The 22,619-nt window shown below is 49.3% G+C and overlaps 1 protein-coding gene across 2 annotated transcripts in view; it reads left to right on the top strand.

Moving 5' to 3' along the window:
• Positions 1–2,891: 2,891 nt before the first annotated feature.
• Positions 2,892–22,619, top strand: part of LOC138364300 (leukocyte elastase inhibitor-like) — a 43,387-nt gene continuing 23,659 nt past the window's right edge. The window contains exon 1 of one of the 2 annotated variants that reach the window (XM_069323895.1): positions 2,892–3,071. The gene's annotated coding sequence lies outside the window, so the exon portion shown is untranslated. Of the gene's footprint in view, positions 3,072–21,544; positions 21,564–22,619 lie in introns of those variants that run through there. The other variant, XM_069323894.1, reaches the window with a different exon arrangement.

Raw genomic sequence — 22,619 nt, forward strand, 5'->3', positions numbered from 1 at the left:
GACGGACCTCTGCGCCATCTATGATCCAGGTTCCAAATTAAATAATTGAACCTCCCATTAATATCAGTTTCCCATCTTCTAGTCTGCTGTTCTGGTAGGTGATGAGCTACTGGTGACAGAGAGGTTTAGTAGAGCGCTGTGGACTTCACTGTTGGCGTGTGCTAGCCAGAGAGGGCTAGTGGAGCGCTGTGGACTTCACTGTTGGGGTGTGCTAGCCAGAGAGGGCTAGTGGAGCGCTGTGGACTTCACTGTTGGGGAGTGCTAGCCAGAGAGGGCTTGTGGAGCGCTGTGGACTTCCGTGTTGGGGTGTGCTAGCCAGAGAGGGCTAGTGGAGCGCTGTGGACTTCACTGTGGGGGTGTGCTAGCCAGAGAGGGCTAGTGGAGCGCTGTTGACTTCACTGTTAGTTTACTAGTCAGAAGGCTAGTGGAGCTCTGAGGACTTCGCCGTTTGGGTGTGCTAACCAGAGGGCTAGTAGAGCTCTGGAAGACTTCACTGTTTGAGCGTACTAGCGAGTGGGCTTGTGGTGTGCTTGAAGACATTGCTATAACTGCAGCTAGTGGGCTAGGGGCTAGTGTTGCGCTGAAGACCTCGTCAGAGAAATGTAAATAGTATCCGTCATCTTCGCAGCTAGCTAGCATGAGGGCTAACGATGCTCTGGATAATCACTAGTAGTGAATTGTATATAGTTGTGGTGGTAGATAATAAGAACGGTTAATTTTAAGTGCAATATAATTTCTTACCTTAAAGATTACACTACATTTCCACAATGGGATCTCTGACCTTGAGAATGATCGTAGAGTTTATAAGAACCCGGTTACGGAAGGGTTCATAACATGGCCCCAGGGCCGGGGAAGTCTTAACCCCTGCCCGGAGCATGGTGTGGTGCTGTGGTCCAGGGTGAGGTAAATCTTAACCACCTCCCGGAGCATTGTGTGGTGTTCCTGGCCCAGGGAGGGATAAGTCTTAACCCCCTGTTGGAAATCCTACACACATGTTAACATACTATAGTTAGCCATTTCCGAATATAAGGGAAATGGGAGATTCAGTGTCATCACAATAGACCCATATTCACAACACGTATATATTAAACTCCATTTATTCTTTTAAACTAAAGTCTAGTGTTTAAACCTAATAAAAAAGTATTCGCTAGGACATTATAATTAGCAATAAAAATACACTACAGACTTCCTTGCTATTGTTTAATAAACCTAGTCCTTAAGACAGAGTAGGAACCAACAGAGTATTGGAACGCAACCTCAGGGAAGGAGGCTGGCAGTCACGCTCTGGCTCAGACACAGAAACAAAACAAAGAGGGCTCCTCACGACAAGCACAACTTGTCAATGGATCCACAACGATCCGACCAACCGAGAAATTGCCATTGTGATCTCAATAACAAAGAGAAGAGCTTAGTTCCCGACTCCCATTACATCTTTTATTGGTAGTGATCACTATTAAATATAGGATAGGTAGTTGGTTAAGCTGCAGACGAAGCCCCACAACAAAGTGAGTAGTGTTTTACTCAGCACTACACACACACAAATAATTCATGTCAAACCTGTACTTTATATGTTAATGGAACCGTTATTAATCCCATTCTTTGGTAGGTAAGTTTGTGAGTTGAAGATAATGAGGTGAGCTGGCCAACATAACTTGTGATGTTCTTGCTTACCCTAGCTGTTCCACAAACGCCACCTGAGTGCCAGCCCCCATTTTACAACTGGACCACATGTAGCCACACTCTAACAGCTATCACACTGCCTAATCAGGCCATACCTACATCATGGCTAAGATCTCACATTTGTACTAACCCATGTTTACTATAAGATTGAGTAGTATTAACCTTACTGTAGATTAATTACCACCATATGTGGTATAATTTATATTATAATAAGGTAAATGTTTATAGCTTATTATATGACCACCAATTGTTGTATAAGCTGTAAACGTCCCTCCAACTATGTGCAGGTAAATTCTAGCAGGCTGAATCAAATATACAGTCCACTTAGAATCATAATCATCAATATTGAAGCGATAAAAAAATATTTAATAAATGTTCACAAAGAATAAAAACAAATAATTGCTTGCTAGGATTATCCAACACCCCCACCCAGAGCACGGAGGGGTGCTCCTGGCCCAGGACGGGGTAACAACGACGACAACAACAAACACTTCACTCTCGCATCACAACAACATCATCAACAACAACAAGGGTACATCAACAACAACACATCATCAACAACAAGGGTACATCAACAACAACAAGGGAACATCAACAACAACAACATCAACAAGGGAACATCAACCACAACAACAACAACAAGAGCCAGCATGACAACATTTGAGGGGATTCCCATGAACAAAACAGGAAAATTTTTCCGAGATATTATCTTACACATCACCTCAGGTGGTGTTGTTGACCTTTGTGGACGCCTGCTGGTAGATACTGGGGGAGGGTGGGGAGGGTACGCGGTGGGGAGGGCCGGCGGTGGGGAGGAGACGGGGTGGGAGGAGACGGGGTGGGAGGAGACGGGGTGAGGGGAGGAGACGGGGTTGGGGAGGAGACGAGGGTGGGGAGGAGACGAGGGTGGGGAGGAGACGAGGGTGGGGAGGAGACAGGGTGGAGAAGAGACACAGAGGGAGGAGACAGGGTGGAGAGGAGACAGGGTGGAGAGGAGACAGGGGTGGGAGGAGACAGGGGTGGGAGGAGACAGGGTGGGAGGAGACAGGGTGGAGAAGAGACACAGAGGGAGGAGACACAGAGGGAGGAGACAGGGGTGGGAGGAGACAGGGGTGGGAGGAGACAGGGGTGGGAGGAGACAGGGTGGGAGGAGTCTGGGTGGGAGATGTATATAAGAAATGCTGCCTAGTTTTTGGCCAAACCATCGTCAGCTGTTCCCTGCTGCCGTTGTCTGCTGCTGCTGTTGTCTGCTGCTGCCGTTGTCTGCTGCTGCTGCTGCTGTTGTCTGCTGCTGCTGTTGTCTGCTGCTGCCGTTGTCTGCTGCTGCTGTTGTCTGCTGCTGCTGCTGCCGTTGTCTGCTTGTCTTGTTCTCTCGTCGCTTCAGTTGTGAGGTAATTATACATAGCTTGTACACGATCAGTTGCCCAGTGTATTTGGCCATATTCTACCCCCCGCCCTCACCATATTCTACCACCACCATATTCTACCACCACCATATTCTACCACCACCATATTCTACCATTACCATATTCTACCACTACCATATTCTACCACTACCATATTCCACCACTACCATATTCCACCACCACCATATTCTACCACCACCATATTCTACCACCACCATATTCTACCACCACCATATTCTACCACCATATTCTACCACCACCATATTCTACCACCACCATATTCTACCACCATAATATTCTTCACCCACAATATTCTACCACCATTATAACCTACCACCACCATATTCTACCACCACTGTATTCTACCACCACTGTATTCTACCACCACTGTATTCTACCACCACAAAATTCTGCCACCACAATATTCTACCACCACAATATTCTACACCCACCGTATTCTACCACTACCATATTCTGCCACCACAATATTCTCCCACTACTATATTCTACCACCACCATATTCTACCATCACAATATTCTACACCCACAATATTCTACCACCACAATATTCTCCCACTACCATATCTGCCACTACCATATCTGCCACCACCATATTCTACCACCACCGTATTCTACCACCACCGTATTCTACCACCACCGTATTCTACCACCACCGTATTCTACCACCACCGTATTCTACCACCACCGTATTCTACCACCACCGTATTCTACCACCACCGTATTCTACCACCACAATATTCTACCACCACAATATTCTACACCCACCGTATTCTACCACCACCATATTCTGCCACCACAATATTCTCCCACCACCATATTCTACCACCACCATATTCTACCACCACCATATTCTACCACCATATTCTACCACCACCATATTCTACCACCACCATATTCTACCACCACCATATTCTCCCACCACCATATTCTCCCACCACCATATTCTCCCACCACCATATTCTCCCACCACCATATTCTCCCACCACCATATTCTCCCACCACCATATTCTACCACCACCATATTCTACCACCACAATATTCTACCACCACAATATTATTGGGAGCAGCGCCAAGTATTAAGTTGAACAGGAAATAGTGTTTAAAAATAATCAGCGCTGCAGGCTGTGGAGGCCAGGCTGTGGAGGCCAGGCTGTGGAGGCCAGGCTGTGGAGGCCAGGCTGGGGACGCCAGGCTGGAAAGGCCAGGCTGTGGAGGCCAGGCTGTGGAGGCCCGGCTGTGGAGGCCAGGCTGGGAACGCCAGGCTGTGGAGGCCAGGCTGTGGAGGCCAGGCTGTGGAGGCCAGGCTGGGGTGAACAGGCTGTGGAGGCCAGGCTGTGGAGGCCAGGCTGTGGAAGCCAGGCTGTTTAGGCCAGGCTGTGGAGGCCAGGCTGTGGAGGCCAGGCTGGGGTGAACAGGCTGGGGTGGTCAGGCTGTGGAGACCAGGCTGTGGAGGCCAGGCTCTTGAGGCCAGGCTGTGGAGGCCAGGCTGTGGAGGCCAGGCTGTGGAGGCCAGACTGTGGAGGCCAGGCTGGGGAGGCCAGGCTGGGGAGGCCAGGCTGAGAACGCCAGGCTGGGGAGGCTAGGCTGGGGAGGCCAGGCTCGGTAAATAAGGCTGGGGAGGCCAGGCTGTGGAGGCCAGGCTGGGGAGGCTAGGCTGGGGAGGCCAGGCTCGGTAAATATGGCTGGGGAGGCCAGGCTGGGGAGGCCAGGCTGGGAACGCAAGGCTGTGGAGGCCTGGCTGTGGAGGCCAGGCTGTGGAGGCCTGGCTGTGGAGGCCAGGCTGTGGAGGCGAGGCTGTGGAGGCGAGGCTGTGGAGGCCAGGCTGTGGAGGCCAGGCTGTGGAGGCCAGGCTGTGGAAGCCAGGCTGTGGAGACCAGGCTGTGGAGGCCAGGCTGTGGAGGCCAGGCTGTGGAAGCCAGGCTGTGGAGGCAAGGCTGTGGAGGCAAGGCTGTGGAGGCCAGGCTGTGAAGGCCAGGCTGTGGAGGCCAGGCTGTGGAGGCCAGGCTGTGGAGGCCAGGCTGTGGAGGCCAGGCTGGGGAGGCCAGGCTGGGGAGGCCAGGCTGAGAACGCCAGGCTGAGAACGCCAGGCTGTGGAGGCCAGGCTGGGGAGGCTAGGCTGGGGAGGCCAGGCTGGGGAGGCCAGGCTGGGAACGCCAGGCTGTGGAGGCCAGGCTGAGGAGGCTAGGCTGGGGAGGCCAGGCTCGGTAAATATGGCTGGGGAGGCCAGGCTGGGGAGGCCAGGCTGGGAACGCCAGGCTGTGGAGGCCAGGCTGTGGAGGCCAGGCTGTGGAGGCGAGGCTGTGGAGGCCAGGCTGCGGAGGCCAGGCTGGGGTGAACAGGCTGGGGTGGTCGGGCTGTGGAGGCCAGGCTGTGTAAGCCAGGCTGTTTAGGCCAGGCTGTTTAGGCCAGGCTGTGGATGCCAGGCTGTGGAGGCCAGGCTGTGGAGGCCAGGCTCGGGTGAACAGGCTGGGGTGGTCAGGCTGTGGAGGCCAGGCTGTGGAGGCCAGGCTGTGGAGGCCAGGCTGTGGAGGCCAGGCTGTGGAGGCCAGGCTGTGGAGGCCAGACTGTGGAGGCCAGACTGTGGAGGCCAGGCTGGGGAGGCCAGGCTGAGAACGCCAGGCTGGGGAGGCTAGGCTGGGGAGGCCAGGCTCGGTAAATAAGGCTGGGGAGGCCAGGCTGTGGAGGCCAGGCTGGGGAGGCTAGGCTGGGGAGGCCAGGCTCGGTAAATATGGCTGGGGAGGCCAGGCTGGGGAGGCCAGGCTGGGGAGGCCAGGCTGGGAACGCCAGGCTGTGGAGGCCTGGCTGTGGAGGCCAGGCTGTGGAGGCCTGGCTGTGGAGGCGAGGCTGTGGAGGCGAGGCTGTGGAGGCGAGGCTGTGGAGGCCAGGCTGTGGAGGCCAGGCTGTGGAGGCCAGGCTGTGGAGGCCAGGCTGTGGAGGCCAGGCTGTGGAAGCCAGGCTGTGGAGGCCAGGCTGTGGAGGCCAGGCTGGGGTGAACAGGCTGGGGTGGTCAGGCTGTGGAGGCCAGGCTGTGGAGGCCAGGCTGTGGAAGCCAGGCTGTGGAGGCCAGGCTGTGGAGGCCAGGCTGTGGAGGCCAGGCTGTGGAGGCCAGGCTGGGGAGGCCAGGCTGAGAACGCCAGGCTGTGGAGGCCAGGCTGGGGAGGCTAGGCTGGGGTGAACAGGCTGGGGTGGTCAGGCTGTGGAGGCCAGGCTGGGGAGGCCAGGCTGAGAACGCCAGGCTGTGGAGGCCAGGCTGTGGAGGCCAGGCTCGGGTGAACAGGCTGGGGTGGTCAGGCTGTGGAGGCCAGGCTGTGGAGGCCAGGCTGTGGAGGCCAGGCTGTGGAGGCCAGGCTGTAGAGGCCAGGCTGTGGAGGCCAGACTGTGGAGGCCAGACTGTGGAGGCCAGGCTGGGGAGGCCAGGCTGAGAACGCCAGGCTGGGGAGGCTAGGCTGGGGAAGCCAGGCTCGGTAAATAAGGCTGGGGAGGCCAGGCTGTGGAGGCCAGGCTGGGGAGGCTAGGCTGGGGAGGCCAGGCTCGGTAAATATGGCTGGGGAGGCCAGGCTGGGGAGGCCAGGCTGGGGAGGCCAGGCTGGGGAGGCCAGGCTGGGGAGGCCAGGCTGGGAACGCCAGGCTGTGGAGGCCTGGCTGTGGAGGCCAGGCTGTGGAGGCCTGGCTGTGGAGGCCAGGCTGTGGAGGCGAGGCTGTGGAGGCGAGGCTGTGGAGGCCAGGCTGTGGAGGCCAGGCTGTGGAGGCCAGGCTGTGGAGGCCAGGCTGTGGAGGCCAGGCTGTGGAAGCCAGGCTGTGGAGGCCAGGCTGTGGAGGCCAGGCTGGGGTGAACAGGCTGGGGTGGTCAGGCTGTGGAGGCCAGGCTGTGGAGGCCAGGCTGCGGAAGCCAGTCTGTGGAGGCAAGGCTGTGGAGGCCAGGCTGTGGAGGCCAGGCTGTGGAGGCCAGGCTGTGGAGGCCAGGCTGGGGAGGCCAGGCTGAGAACGCCAGGCTGTGGAGGCCAGGCTGGGGAGGCTAGGCTGGGGTGAACAGGCTGGGGTGGTCAGGCTGTGGAGGCCAGGCTGGGGAGGCCAGGCTGAGAACGCCAGGCTGTGGAGGCCAGGCTGTGGAGGCCAGGCTGTGGAGGCCAGGCTGGGGTGAACAGGCTGGGGTGGTCAGGCTGTGGAGGCCAGGCTGTGTTAGCCAGGCTATTTAGGCCAGGCTGTGGATGCCAGGCTGTGGAGGCCAGGCTGTGGAGGCCAGGCTGTGGAGGCCAGGCTCGGGTGAACAGGCTGGGGTGGTCAGGCTGTGGAGGCCAGGCTGTGGAGGCCAGGCTGTGGAGGCCAGGCTGTAGAGGCCAGGCTGTGGAGGCCAGACTGTGGAGGCCAGGCTGTGGAGGCCAGGCTGGGGTGAATAGGCTGGGGGGGTCAGGCTGGTGAGGACAGGCTGGGGTGAACAGGCTGGGGAGGACAGACTGGGGAGGACAGGCTGGGGAGGCCAGGCTGGGGAGTCCAGGCTGAGGAGGTCACACTGGGGAGGCCTGGCTTGGGATGTTAGGCTGGGGAGGCCAGTCTGGGGAGGACAGACTTTGGAGGGCAGGCTTGGGAGGCCAGGCTGGGGATGTAACACTGGGGAGGCCAGGCTGGGAAGGCTAGGCTGGGGAGGCCAGGCTCGGTAAATAAGGCTGGGGAGGCCAGGCTGGGAAGGCTAGGCTGGGGAGGCCAGGCTTGGGAGGACAGGCGGGGGAGGTCAAGCTTGGGAGGACAGGCTGGGTAGGCCAGACTGGGGAGGCAAGGCTGGGGAGGCCAAGCTTGGGAGGCCAGGCTGGGGAGGCCAGGCTTGGGAGGACAGGCGGGGGAGGCCAAGCTTGGGAGGACAGGCTGGGGAGGCCAAACTTGGGAGGACAGGCTGGGGAGGGCAGGCAGGGGAGACCAGGCTTGGGAGGACAGGCTGGTGAGGACAGGCTGGGGAGGCCAAACTTGGGAGGACAGGCTGGGGAGGACAGGCAGGGGAGGCCAAGCTGGGGAGGCCAGGCTTGGGAGGACAGGCGGGGGAGGCCAAGCTTGGGAGGACAGGCTGGGGAGGCCAGGCTGGGGAGGACAGTCTGCAGAGGAGAGGCTTGGAAGGACAGGCTTGGGAGGCGAGGCTGGGGAGGCCACGTCAAGAAAAGGAAGGAGGGAATTAGATTCCCATTCAACTTTGAAATGGATGGAAGGAGCCAGATTGTTACGAAAGGAGAGAAAAGGCTGGAAAAGACTAAGGTCATGAAGCTATGTAGCAAAATGTTATCAACATGGCGAAGCCAGAGAGAGGGACGAGTATCAATAGAAGGAAGAAGAAGAACAGTTTCAAAGTGTTCCACGTAGAGATTGGCAAGATCAGGGCAAAGAGGGGAACCCATATATGGTGTGTGTGTGTGTGTGTGTGTGTGTGTGTGTGTGTGTGTGTGTAATTACCTAAGTGTAGTTACAGGATGAGAGCTACGCTCGTGGTGTCCCGTCTTCCCAGCACTCTTTGTCATATAACGCTTTGAAACTACTGACGGTCTTGGCCTCCACCACCTTCTCCCCTAACTTGTTCCAACCGTCTACCACTCTGTTTGCGAAAGTGAATTTTCTTATATTTCTTCGACATCTGTGTTTAGCTAGTTTATATCTATGACCTCTTGTTCTTAACGTTCCAGGTCTCAAGAAATCTTCCCTATAGATTTTATCAATTCCTGTTACTATTTTGTATGTAGTGATCATATCACCTCTTTTTCTTCTGTCTTCTAGTTTTGGCATATTTAATGCCTCTAACCTCTCCTCGTAGCTCTTGCCCTTCAGTTCTGGGAGCCACTTAGTAGCATGTCTTTGCATCTTTTCCAGTTTGTTGATGTGCTTCTTAAGATATGGGCACCACACAACTGCTGCATATTCTAGCTTTGGCCTAACAGAGGTCGTGAACAATTTCTTTAGTATATCGCCATCCATGTATTTAAAAGCAATTCTGAAGTTAGAAAACGTGGCATAGGCTCCTCGCACAATATTCTTTATGTGGTCCTCAGGTGATAGTTTTCTATCTAGAACCACCCCTAGATCTCTTTCTTTATCAGAATTCTTTAAAGATTTCTCACATAATATATAGGTTGTGTGGGGTCTATGTTCTCCTATTCCACATTCCATAACATGGCATTTATTAACATTAAATTCCATTTGCCAAGTGGCGCTCCATGTACTTATTTTGTCCAGGTCTTCTTGAAGGGCATGACAATCATCTAAGTTTCTTATCCTTCCTATTATCTTAGCATCATCAGCAAACATGTTCATATAATTCTGTATACCAACTGGTAGATCATTTTTGTAGACAATAAACATCACTGGTGCAAGAACTGAACCCTGTGGTACTCCACTTGTGACATTTCTCCAGTCCGATACATTGCCTCTGATCACAGCCCTCATTTTTCTATCAGTCAGAAAATTTTTCATCCATGTTAGAAGCGTACCTGTCACTCCTCCAATATTTTCCAGTTTCCAGAACAACCTTTTATGTGGAACTCTGTCGAAAGCCTTTTTTAGGTCCAGATAGATGCAGTCAACCCAACCATCTCTTTCCTGTAATATCTCTGTTGCTCGATCATAGAAACTGAGTAAATTCGATACACAGGATCTTCCAGATCGAAAACCATACTGTCTGTCTGATATTATATCATTTCTCTCCAGGTGTTCTACCCATTTAGTTTTAATTATTTTTTCCAATATTTTGACTATTACACTTGTCAATGATACCGGTCTATAATTAAGGGGGTCTTCCCTGCTTCCACTTTTGTAGATTTGAACTATGTTAGCCTTTTTCCACACATCAGCTACAACTCCTGTATACAGGGATTGCCTGAAAAATCAGTTGAAGAGGAATGCTGAGCTCAGGTGCACATTCTCTCAGAACCCATGGTGAAACTCCATCTGGACCAACTGCTTTGTTCTTATTTAGCTCCTTGAGCATTTTTTCCACATCGTCTCTAGACACCTCTATGTGCTCTATGTTGTTCTCTGGAATTCTTATTGTATCTGGTTCCCTGAAGATTTCATTTTGTACAAACACACTTTGGAACTTTTCGTTTAATGTTTCACACATTTCCTTTTCATTTTCCGTGAATCTATTTCCCATTTTCAACCTCTGAATATTATCCTTTACCTGCAATTTGTTGTTTATGAATTTATAGAACAGACCTGGTTCTGTTTTACATTTGTCTGCAATTCCTTTTTCAAAATTTCTTTCTGCCTCTCTCCTCACTGCCATGTAGATGTTTCTCGCATCTTTGTATCGCTGGTATGTTTGGGGGTTCGGCCTCTTCCTGTATTGATTCCATTTTTGTGTCTTTTGGTCTCTGGCCCTCTCGCACTTTCTGTTGAACCAATCCTGTTTCCTAGTTCTGCTTCTCTGTTTTGGTATAAATTTTTTTGTGCCTTTATCATATATTTCACAAAACCTGACATACATCTCATTCACTTCCTTGCCTAGCAACAAGTCTGTCCAATTATACTCACTAAAAAATTTTCTAAGGTTGCCATAATATCCTCTCCTAAAGTCAGGTTTTTCATTTGCATCGACCGTCATATTTTCTTCCAGATTATAACGCATTGCATACTTTATTCCCAAAAAGACATGGTCACTTTTACCCAAGGGAGGAAGGTACTGAATGTCAAATATTTCTTCCTCCTTCCTGGTAAATATCAAAACTAGCATGGAGGGGACGTCCCCTTCCCTCATCCTCGTAGCTTGTTTAACATGTTGATACAAGAATGTTTCCAGGATGAGGTCTACAAATTTACAGGTCCAGAAATCTTCTGTTTTAGCTTCACATGCTTCCCAGTCTATGGATTTTAAGTTGAAGTCACCGACTATCAACAGTCGTGAACTATCGTTATCCGCTCTCGCTATGAACTCTCTCATTATTGTTATAAGACCTTCTCGTTTACTATCTAAATTACACATACTATCTATACTATTTACACATATCATACTATACTATTTACACATACTATCGTGTGTGTGTGTGTGTTTGTGTGTGTGTGTACTCGCCTGATTGTGCTTGCAGGGGTTGAGCTCTGGCTCTTTGGTCCCGCCTCTCAACCGTTAATCAACTGGTGTACAGATTCCTGAGCCTACTGGCCTCTATCATCTCTACATTTGAAACTGTGTATGGAGTCAGCCTCCACCACATCACTTCCTAGTGCATTCCATTTACTAACTACTCTGACACTGAAAAAGTTCTTTCTAATGTCTCTGTGGCTCATTTGGGTACTCAACTTCCACCTGTGTCCCCTTGTTCGTGTCCCTCCAGTGTTGAATAGTTCATCCTTGTTTACCCGGTCGATTCCCCTGAGGATTTTGTAGGTTGTGATCATGTCCCCCCTTACTCTTCTGTCTTCCAGTGTCGTAAGGTGCATTTCCCGCAGCCTTTCCTCATAACTCATGCCTCATAGTTCTGGGACTAGTCTAGTAACATACCTTTGGACTTTTTCCAGCTTCGTCTTGTGCTTGACAAGGTACGGGCTCCATGCTGGGGCCGCATACTCCAGGATTGCTCTTACATATGTTGTGTACAAGATTCTGAATGATTCCTTAAACAGGTTCCTGAACGCCGTTCTGATGTTAGCCAGTCTCGCATATGCCGCAGACGTTATTCTCTTTATGTGGGCTTCAGGAGACAGGTTTGGTGTGATATCAACTCCTAGATCTTTCTCTCTGTCTGTTTCATTAAGTACTTTATCTCCTATTCTGTATCCTGTGTCTGGCCTCCAGTTTCCACTGCCTAGTTTCATTACTTTGCATTTACTCGGGCTGAACTTCAACAGCCATTTGTTGGACCATTCTCTCAGTCTATCTAGGTCATCTTGTAGCCTCCTACTATCATCCTCTGTTTCAATCCTCATAATTTTTGCATCGTCGGCAAACATTGAGAGGAGCGAATCTATACCCTCTGGGAGAACATTTACATATACCAGAAACAGTATAGGTCCAAGGACTGAACCCTGCGGGACTCCACTTGTAACGTCTCGCCAATCTGTGACCTCACCCCTCACACAGACTCGTTGTCTCCTATTGCTTAGGTACTCCTCTATCCACCGGAGTACCTTCCCTTTCACTCCAGCCTGCGTCTCCAACTTTCGCACTAGCCTCTTGTGTGGCACTGTATCAAAGGCTTTCTGACAATCCAAAAATATGCAGTCTGCCCACCCTTCTCTTTCTTGCCTTATTTTTTGTTGCCTGGTCGTAGAATTCAAGTAACCCTGTGAGGCAGGACCTGCCATCCCTGAAACCATGTTGATGCTGTGTTACAAAGTTCCTTCGCTCCAGATGTTTTCTTCGCACAATCTTCTCCATCAGCTTGCATGGTATGCAGGTTAGGGGCACAGACCTGTAGTTCAGTGCCTCCTGTCTATCCCGTCTGTATGTGTGTGTGTGTGTGTGTGTGTGTGTGTGTGTGTACTCACCTAGTTGTGTTTGCGGGGGTTGAGCTCTGGCTCTTTGGTCCCGCCTCTCAACCGTCAATCAACAGGTGTACAGATTCCTGAGCCTATCGGGCTCTATCATATCTACACTTGAAACTGTGTATGGAGTCAGCCTCCACCACATCACTTCCTAATGCATTCCATTTGTCCACCACTCTGACATTAAAAAAGTTCTTTCTAATATCTCTGTGGCTCATTTGGGCACTCAGTTTCCACCTGTGTCCCCTTGTGCGTGTTCCCCCTGTGTTAAATAGACTGTCTTTATCTACCCTATCAATTCCCTTCAGTATCTTGAATGTGGTGATCATGTCCCCCCTAACTCTTCTGTCTTCCAGCGAAGTGAGGTTTAATTCCCGCAGTCTCTCCTCGTAGCTCATACCTCTCAGCTCGGGTACTAGTCTGGTGGCAAACCTTTGAACCTTTTCCAGTTTAGTCTTATCCTTAACTAGATATGGACTCCATGCTGGGGCTGCATACTCCAGGATTGGCCTGACATATGTGGTATACAAAGTTCTGAATGATTCTTTACACAAAGTTCTGAATGATTCTTTACACAAGTTTCTGAATGCCGTTCGTATGTTGGCCAGCCTGGCATATGCCGCTGATGTTATCCGCTTGATATGTTCTGCAGGAGACAGGTCTGGCGTGATATCAACCCCCCAAGTCTTTTTCCTTCTCTGACTCCTGAAGAATTTCCTCTCCCAGATGATACCTTGTATCTGGCCTCCTGCTCCCTACACCTATCTTCATTACATTACATTTGGTTGGGTTAAACTCTAACAACCATTTGTTCGACCATTCCTTCAGCTTGTCTAGGTCTTCTTGAAGCCTCAAACAGTCCTCTTCTGTTTTAATCCTTCTCATAATTTTAGCATCGTCCGCAAACATTGAGAGAAATGAATCGATACCCTCTGGGAGATCATTTACATATATCAGAAACAAGATAAGACCGAGTACAGAGCCCTGTGGGACTCCATTGGTGACTTCACGCCAATCGGAGGTCTCACCCCTCACCGTAACTCTCTGCTTCCTATTGCTTAGATACTCCCTTATCCACTGGAGCACCTTACCAGCTACACCTGCCTGTCTCTCCAGCTTATGTACCAGCCTCTTATGCGGTACTGTGTCAAAGGCTTTCCGACAATCCAAGAAAATGCAGTCCGCCCAGCCCTCTCTTTCTTGCTTAATCTTTGTCACCTGATCGTAGAATTCTATCAAGCCTGTAAGGCAAGATTTACCCTCCCTGAACCTATGTTGGCGATTTGTCACGAAGTCCCTTCTCTCCAGATGTGTTACCAGGTTTTTTCTCACGATCTTCTCCATCACCTTGCATGGTATACAAGTCAAGGACACTGGCCTGTAGTTCAGTGCCTCTTGCCTGTCGCCCTTTTTGTATATTGGGACCACATTCACCGTCTTCCATATTTCTGGTAGGTCTCCCGTCTCCAGTGACTTACTATACACTATGGAGAGTGGCAAGCAAAGTGCCTCTGCACACTCTTTCCGTATCCATGGTGAGATTCCATCTGGACCAACAGCCTTTCTAACATCCATATCCTGCAGGTGTCTCTTGACCTCCTCTCTCGTAATTTCGAACTCTTCCAAGGCCGCCTGGTTTACCTCCCTTTCTCCTACCACAGTGACCTCACCTTGTTCTATTGTGAAGACCTCCTGGAACCACTTGTTGAGTTCTTCACACACCTCTCTGTCATTTTCTGTATACCTGTTCTCGCCTGTTCGAAGTTTCAATACCTGTTCTTTCATTGTTGTTTTCCTTCTGACGTGTCTGTGGAGTAGCTTTGGTTCGGTCTTGGCTTTGTTTGCTATATCATTTTCAAAACTTTACTCTGCTTCTCTTCTCACACTGACGTACTCATTCCTGGTTCTCTGGTATCTCTCTCTGCTTTCTGGTGTTCTGTTATTCCGGAAGTTCCTCCATGCCCTTTTGTTCAGTTTCTTCGCTTCCATACATGCCCTATTATACCATGGATTCTTTTGTTGCTTCTCGGATTTTTCCCTTTGGGCCGGGATGAATCTGTTTACTGCCTCCTGACACTTTTGGGAAACATAGTCCATCATACCCTGTACAGACTTATCTCTGAGGTCTGTGTCCCAAGGTATTTCACGTAGGAAACTTCTCATCTGTTCATAATTTCCCTTTCGGTATGCCAGCCTTTTGATTCCTAGTTCTTTTTTTGGGGAGATAAGTCCTAGCTCTACCAGGTACTCAAAGTTCAATACACTGTGGTCACTCATTCCCAAGGGCGCTTCCATCTTAACTTCTCTTATATCCCACTCATTTAGGGTAAATATCAAATCAAGCATTGCTGGTTCATTGCTCATTCTTGTTGATTCTTTGATGTGCTGGCTTAGAAAGTTTCTTGTTGCCATGTCCAGCAGCTTAGCCCTCCATGTTTCTGGTCCTGCATGCGGGTCTCTGTTCTTCCAATCTATCTTCCCATGGTTGAAGTCTCCAATAATTAGTAGTCCAGATCCATTCCTGCTAGCAACAGAAGCTGCTCTTTCTATTATGTTAATGGTGGCCATGTTGTTTCTATCATATTCCTGTCTAGGTCTTCTGTCATTTGGTGGTGGATTATATATGACTACGACTATAATTTTTTTCCCTCCATTTGTTACGGTACCTGCTATGTAGTCACTGAAACCTTCACAGCCCTGAATATCCATCTCTTTAAAATCCCAGCCTTTTCTTACCAGCAGAGCTACACCACCCCCACCTCTTCCTTCCCTCTCTTTCCTCATAACATAATAGTCCTGTGGGAACACTGCGTTTGTTATCGTTTTCGTGATCTTTGTTTCTGTGAGGGCTATTATGTCTGGGTTTTCCTCTAGTACCCTTTCTCCAAGCTCATTTGCTTTATTTGTAATTCCATCTATGTTAGTGTACATCGCTTTGAGGCTCACTTTCTTCTGTCCCTTCTCAAATCCCCTCCTTGGTGAGTGTTCTGCTGGTGGGGGAGGCTGTTCCATGGGTGTGAGGACCTGTGAGGTGGATAACAGGGTCTCAGAGGATACTGGGATGAGGGGCGGGGGATCCAGTGAAGGGGGAGGGACAGGGAGGGTATGGGGTGAAAGGGGAGGGAGGACGGGAAGGAAAGGGGAGAAGGCAGGACTCGGGAGGAGGGGAGGGGTAGAAGGGTGGGGATTGGGTGTGGGGGGAGGGAGATTTGGCTGAACATTTGAGTGGGGGCAAGGAGGGTTTGGGGTAGGGGGGTTTTCTATGCAGAGGAGGGAGGCGGGGTTGTCCTCCCTTCTGGTGTTACTGGGTAGCTGGTTGTGGGTTCCCCCCTCGCTTCTGGGGGTGTTGTGTTGGGAGCTGTGACTTCCTGGTTTTCCCCTCTCGCCCTGCGCCTCTTCCTTGCTTCTGCCACCACGGCTCTCTCCTCCCTTGTCATGTCTCTCTGGAGGAATACGTTTTTTAATTTTCCCACGTTTTTCAGGTAGCTCTTCCTTGATAGGATCTTCTCCTTTGTGCTCTCGTTTGCAAAATCTTTATCATTCTGTCTCGGTCTTTGTTGTACCAACCTAGCCTGAAAACTTTCTCAATACTATGCTCAGCCCCTTCCATGTCTAGTGCCTTTAGTACTTCATTCACTGCTGCTTTGTCCTTGTCATTCCACTCTCTCCTATTAGAGCCTTCCTGCTCTTTAATACCCACAGCAACCACTGATCTGTTCCTTTCCAGCAGTTGGCTAGTGGAGCGTGCCGCCTCCTGTGAGGTGGCTGCTTTCATGGCCACCTCCATCACTGCAGTCATTACTTCAGAGTTATTTTTTTTTAGTATTTCTGCAAATGTTGCTTTTAAACATATAAACATGTGTGTGTGTGTGTGTGTGTGTGTGTGTGTGTGTGTGTGTGTGTGTGTGTGTGTGTGTGTGTGTGTGTGTGTGTGTGTGTGTGTGTGTGAGAGAGAGAGAGAGTAATGGGTGAGTGTATGGGTGGCTGTGGTAGGTACTTACCTAGTTGTGCTTGCGGGGGTTGAGCTTGAGGGGACAGGTCTGGCATGATATCAACCCCCAAGTCTTTCTCTCTCTCTCTTTATGACTCTTGAAGAATTTTATCTCCCAAATGATAACTTGTATCTGGTCTCCTGCTCCTTTCACCTATCTTCATTACATTACATTTGCTTGGGTTAAACTCTAACAACAATTTGTTTGACTATTCCTTCAGTTTGTCCAGGTCTTCTTGAAGCCTCAAGCCATTCTCCTCTGTCCTAATACTTCTCATAATTTTGGCGTCGTCAGAAAACATTGATGGGAATGAGTCTATACCCTTTGGGAGATCATTTACGTATATCAGAAACAGGATTGGTCCGAGTACAGAGCCCTGGGGACTCCACTGGTGACTTCACGCCAATCTGAGGTCTCACCGCTCACTGTATCTCTCTTCTTCCTAATACTTAGGTACTCCCTTATCCACTGGAGCACCCTACCAGTTACTCCTGCCTGTTTCTCCAGTATATGCATCAACCTCTTTTGGGGCACTGTGTCAGAGGCTTTCCGGCAGTCAAAGAAAATGCAGTCCGCCCATCCTTCTCTTTTTTGCTTAATCTTTGTCACCTGATCGTAGAATTCTATTAAGCCTGTAAGGCAAGATTTACGCTCTCTGAACCCATGTTGATGGATTCTCACAAAGCCCTTACACTCCAGATGTGTTACTAGGTTTTTTCTCACGATCTTTTTTATCATCTTGCATTATAAACAAGTTAAGGACATTGGCCTGTAGTTCATTCTTTCTTGTCTGTCACCCTTTTTATGTATTGGGACTACATTAGCCGTCTTCCATATTTCTGATAGGTCTCTCGTTTCCTGTGACCTACTATACACTATGACAAGTGGCAAGCAAGTAGCAAGCTATGGCAAGTAGCAAGCAAAGTGCTTCTGCACACTCTTTCAATACCCATGGTGAGATTCCACATGCGACAAGAGCCTTTCTCACGCCCAGATCCAACAGATGCCTCTTGACCTCATCTCCTGTAATTCCGAACCCTTCTAAGGCCGCCCGGTTTACTGCACCTCTCCTAGAGCAGTGACCTCACCTCGTTCTATTGTAAGGACCTCCTGGACCCTCTTGTTGAGTTCTTCACACACCTTTTTGTTATTTTATGTGTACCTGTCCTCACCCGTTTAATCACCTGTTCCTTCACTGTTGTTTTCCTCCTGATGGGACTGTGGAGTAGCTTTGGTTCGGTCTGGGCTTTATTAGCTCTATCATTTTCAAACTTTTTCTCAGCTTCTCTTCTCACAGTAAAGTTCCCGGTTCTCTGGTATCTCTCTCTGCTTTCTGGTGTTCTGTTATTTCGGAAATTCCTACATGCCCTTTTGTTCAGTTCCTTTGCTTCCATATATACCCTATTAAACCATGGTTTATTCTTTTGCTTTTCGGTTTTTCCTTTTGGTGAGGGATAAACCTGTTTACTGCCTCCTGACACTTTTGGGTAGCATAGTCCATCATGTCTTGTACAGACTTAATTCTGAGTTCTGTGTCCCTTGGTATATCCCTTAGGAATTTTCTCATCTCATAATTTCCCTTTCGGTACGGCAGCCATTTTATTTCCTATTTTTTTTTTTTGAGGGGGGGGGGAAATAAATCCTAGCTCTATCAAGTACTCATATATTAATACACTGTGATCATTCATTCCCAAGGATGCTTTCAACTTAACTTCCCTTATATCCGTCTCATTTAGAGTAAATATCAGATCAAGCATGGCTGGTCCATCCTCTCCTCGCATTCTTGTCAGTCCCTTGATGTGTTGGCTTAGAAAGTTTCTTGTTGCCACGTCCAGCAGCTTAGCTCTCCATGTGTCTGGTCTTCCATGTGGGTCTCTGTTCTGTCAATCTATCTTCCCATGGTTGAAGTCTCCCTTGATTAGTAGTCTGGATCCGTTCCTGATAGCGACAGAAGCTGCTCTCTCTATTACATTAATAGTGGCCATGTGGTTTCTATCATATTCCTGTCTGGGTCTTCTGTCGTTTGGTGGGGGGTTATGTATGACTACTACTATATTTTTTTTTCCTCCAATTGCTATGGTACCTGTTATGCAGTCACTGAAATCTTCACAGCCCTGAATAACCATCTCCTCAAAACTTCAGTATTTTCTTATCAGCGGAGCTACACCACCTCCTCCTCTTCCTTCTCTCTCTTTCCTCACTACATAGCTGTCCTGTGGAAACATCGCATTGTTATGGTTTTCATCAGCTTTTCTTCTGTGAGTGCTATTACGTCTGGGTTTTCTTCTAGTGCCCATTCTCCAAGTTCGCTTGTTTTATTTGTAATACCATCTATGTCAGTGTACATTGCCTTGAAGCTCACTTACTTCTGTTCATTCTCATGTTCCCTTCTTGGTGAGCGTTCTGTTGATGGAGGAAGCTGTTCCATTGGTGTGAGGATTTGTGAGGTGGTTAACAGGGTCTCGGAGGATACTTGGTGAGGGATGGGGGGGTCAAGGGAAGGTGGGAGAGGGAGGGTATTGGGTAAGGAGGGAGGGGGGATATAGAGGATATGGAGTGAGGGGGAGGGGTGATAGGGAGGGTATGGGATGAATGGGAAGCGGGGACAGGGAGGGAAAGGGAAAGGGGAAGGGGGGACATGGTTGGAACGGGGTTAGGGGTGACAGGGTCAGTTCTGGGTGAGGGGTCTCACATCAGGGGTATTTGAGCTGGTTGTGGATTTTAAAACCCAAAAATGATCTCTGGTCATTGCACCAGACTGTTACTTGCATACAGGTGGACAGCGTTTTCAATCACTCCCGGACAGAAATAAACAGCCAACCTCAGCAGCCACTCTCCCGCTACCGTCGGTTGACCAGCAATGGACACTTAGGTGCTTGTATTTACCTAGGAGAGTACTCTGTGTTTACTAGTTGTGTTTACTAGTTGTGTTTTTACGGGGGTTGAGCTTTGCTCTTTCGGCGCGCCTCTCAACTGTCAATCAACTGTTTACTAACTACTTTTTTTTTTTTTTTTTTCCCACACTTTACACACACACACACCCCAGGAAGCAGCCCGTGACAGCTGACTAACTCCCAGGTACCTATTTACTGCTAGGTAACAGGGGTATTCAGGGTGAAAGAAACTTTGCCCATTTGTTTCTGCCTCGTGCGGGAATCGAACCCTCGCCACAGAATTACGAATCCTGCGTGCTATCCACCAGGCTACGAGGCCCCTTATGCATCTATGCATCTGTATGCATCTTGATCTTGGGGAGTGGTTCAGCGTCACCTACTTAGCGGTGTGGCTCCCAAACTGGCCTCGTTGTCTTGTGTACACACACCCTACTCGAGCTGCCGAGACTCCCCACTCTCTCCTTGTTTGGAAAAATCACCTAAATACCCCTTTTGTGAATTAGTGTCTACTGTCACATATCTGCAGCCATGACCCTCTCTCTTTCTCTCCCTTTCTTGGAAACCTCACCAGCACAAGGGCAAAAGCAACCTAACATTTATTATACAAAGAAAACGTACATAATTCGTGACATATAAAATTGAACATCACCATACAACGGTCTAAGCTGCTACAACCCAGTAGCGCTCCAAATCATATCCTGGCTTCACCAGCTCTCCATATCAAGTGGCTGCACAACTCTGGGCTTTCCACTTACAACTCCCTCACTGTTTGAGGCGGAAATCCTGTCACAACATTACTGTATCCTCAACCCTAAAATTATATGAAACTCTGTTTGAGGCTGAAATACCTGAAACATCTATATAAGTTCCCCCCATCAAAAGAAGAAATCAATCTCTCGCCTTACTCTGCGTCTTACATGCCAATACGCACTCAAGCACTCCCTTATACAATCATGTGTCCACAATGAACCTCTGTTCTTCTCTTAGAGGCACCTTAATCAATGCGTATATCTGGGTCCTCCAAAACATCAGGAAAGACACTTGTGCAGTTCTCCCAGTCTACTGCAAAACGAAGTCCTGCTCCAACATCAGTGATGCTTCTCCACTGATTCTATAAGGAAACGTGTAGCTTCCATACACTGCTTGAAGTCAACTCCTCACTATGGAGTTCTGCTCTACCACAGAGTTCAGCACACACTTCTTCTCCGACCTCGAAGTTCCTCCATTAACTTCTTTTTCAACCTCGAAGTTCCTCCAATCACTTCTTCCCAAACAAACCTGCAATTCCATTACCATACCAAGAAAAATGTTTACCTGACAAAACATAAGTAATAAACCTATATCTTAGTACTAAAACTTGCTTTCTGACAACGCTCCGCGCTGTCCAACCGTGATGGGTACTCCCCCATCCTGGTCGGATCCAAGTTGGAAACATGTCTTGACATGCCACGGAGTTTCCCTCCGGCCATGTCACTGGGGGTCGTTGCTCCTCAGTTGTTCACCAGACACGGGAGTGTGAGGGGTGCACCGCTCCTCCCGCCAGCATGTCCACTCAACTCCAACACCCTATATTTGCTAACTGGCTCAATAAAATTACCACCCAACATATATACATATGTTCACTATGATCGTTGGGCACATGATCAAACACTGATAGCTAATCTAACAACTGATTAAACAGGCTTAATGCAGGGATCTATGACACAGGGTGCTCACCTCCTGGTACTCAACATGGCGCTCACACAGGCTGCCCAGAAAAATCGCTATAAGACTGCTTCACAAGGCTTCTTCTAGTTCTGATTTGAGTACATGAGTCGCCCAGCAGGCTCCACAACAAAAACGCCTGCTTACTTCCTTCCTCTTGAAGGAGCACACACAATTACAATTCCACAAAGGTCTAACTCCTGTTCTAACTCTTCTAACTCTAACCAATGCTCACTTCCAGGTCGCCTCTAATTTATCCAAATCACAGAGAAATGGTGTACTGTGTCCCCAACAGCTTCCTCACACTTGCAAGCAAGTAGCCTTCACTCCACCACTATCACAGGGAACTATTTTCTTCCTCCTTTCAGGAGATCAACAAAGTACAACCATCTCTGACAACTGCTCTAGCTCAGGTGAGGTCACAGCGTCCTGCTAGCTTCATGTCATGTTACCAAAGTATCGACATCTCATTTCATGTTACTTATTACCAGATGCTCATTCTCTGCTAGTATTTTTAAATTATTCACTGGCATTTATTTTATATTTTCTTTCTCTGACTTCTTAATCTCAGGTCCGGAAAGCAGAATAACTCTCCCTGGGTAGACTCGCTCCATCATGCTACATGGGGAAAGGGAGGGTTGACTGAGCATTTGAGTGGGGGCAGGGAGGGAGAGGGGTAGGGATGTTATCTGTGTGGCAGAGGATGGTGGTATTGCCCTCCCTCTGGTGTTGCTGGGATGCTGGTTGTGGGTTCCACCCCTTTCCTCTGGGAATGTTGTGTTGGGGGATGTGATTTCCTAGTTTTCTCCTCACACACAGCACTTCATCCTTGCTTCTGTTGCCATGGCTCTCTCCTCCCTCGACCTGTCCCTCTGGAGGAATACTTTTTTGTATTCTCCCACATATTGCAGATGACTCTTCCTTTCTAGAATATCCTCTTTTATGGTCTTGTTTACAAACACTATCTTTATCAGGTGGTCTCTGTCCTTGTTGTACCAGCCCAAGCTGAAAAACCTCCTCAATGTTTTTTTGGCCCCTTCCATCTTTAACCCCTTTAGCATTCCATTCACTGCCTCTCTGTCCTTACTATTCCATTCTTGCCTATTGAAGCCTTCCTGTTACACACACAAATCACAATAGTGTGATGCATCAAATGAACAAATCCACAAGGGCCGTGATGAGGGTTTGCACCTACATCTTAGCAGATCCCAGATGCTGCCTTAATCGACTAGGCCATGACATGGTCAAAAGAATTGCAACCGGGAGTTCATTTTCCTTCTCATGGATCCTGCAGTCTCTCCACGACACAAACCCAGGGTTTTACACAATTTCCCCATGCACTCGGGCTCTGTCAGATCCTCTCAGACATAGGTTCGAAGCCTCATCACGGCCCTTGTGGATTTGTTCACGAGCCTTCCTGTTCTCTGATGTCCACAGCTACCAATGATCTTTTTCTTTCCAGCAGCTGA

This window comes from Procambarus clarkii, chromosome 13, assembly GCF_040958095.1.
Source record: "Procambarus clarkii isolate CNS0578487 chromosome 13, FALCON_Pclarkii_2.0, whole genome shotgun sequence".
Classification (NCBI taxonomy): Eukaryota; Metazoa; Arthropoda; class Malacostraca; order Decapoda; family Cambaridae; genus Procambarus; species Procambarus clarkii.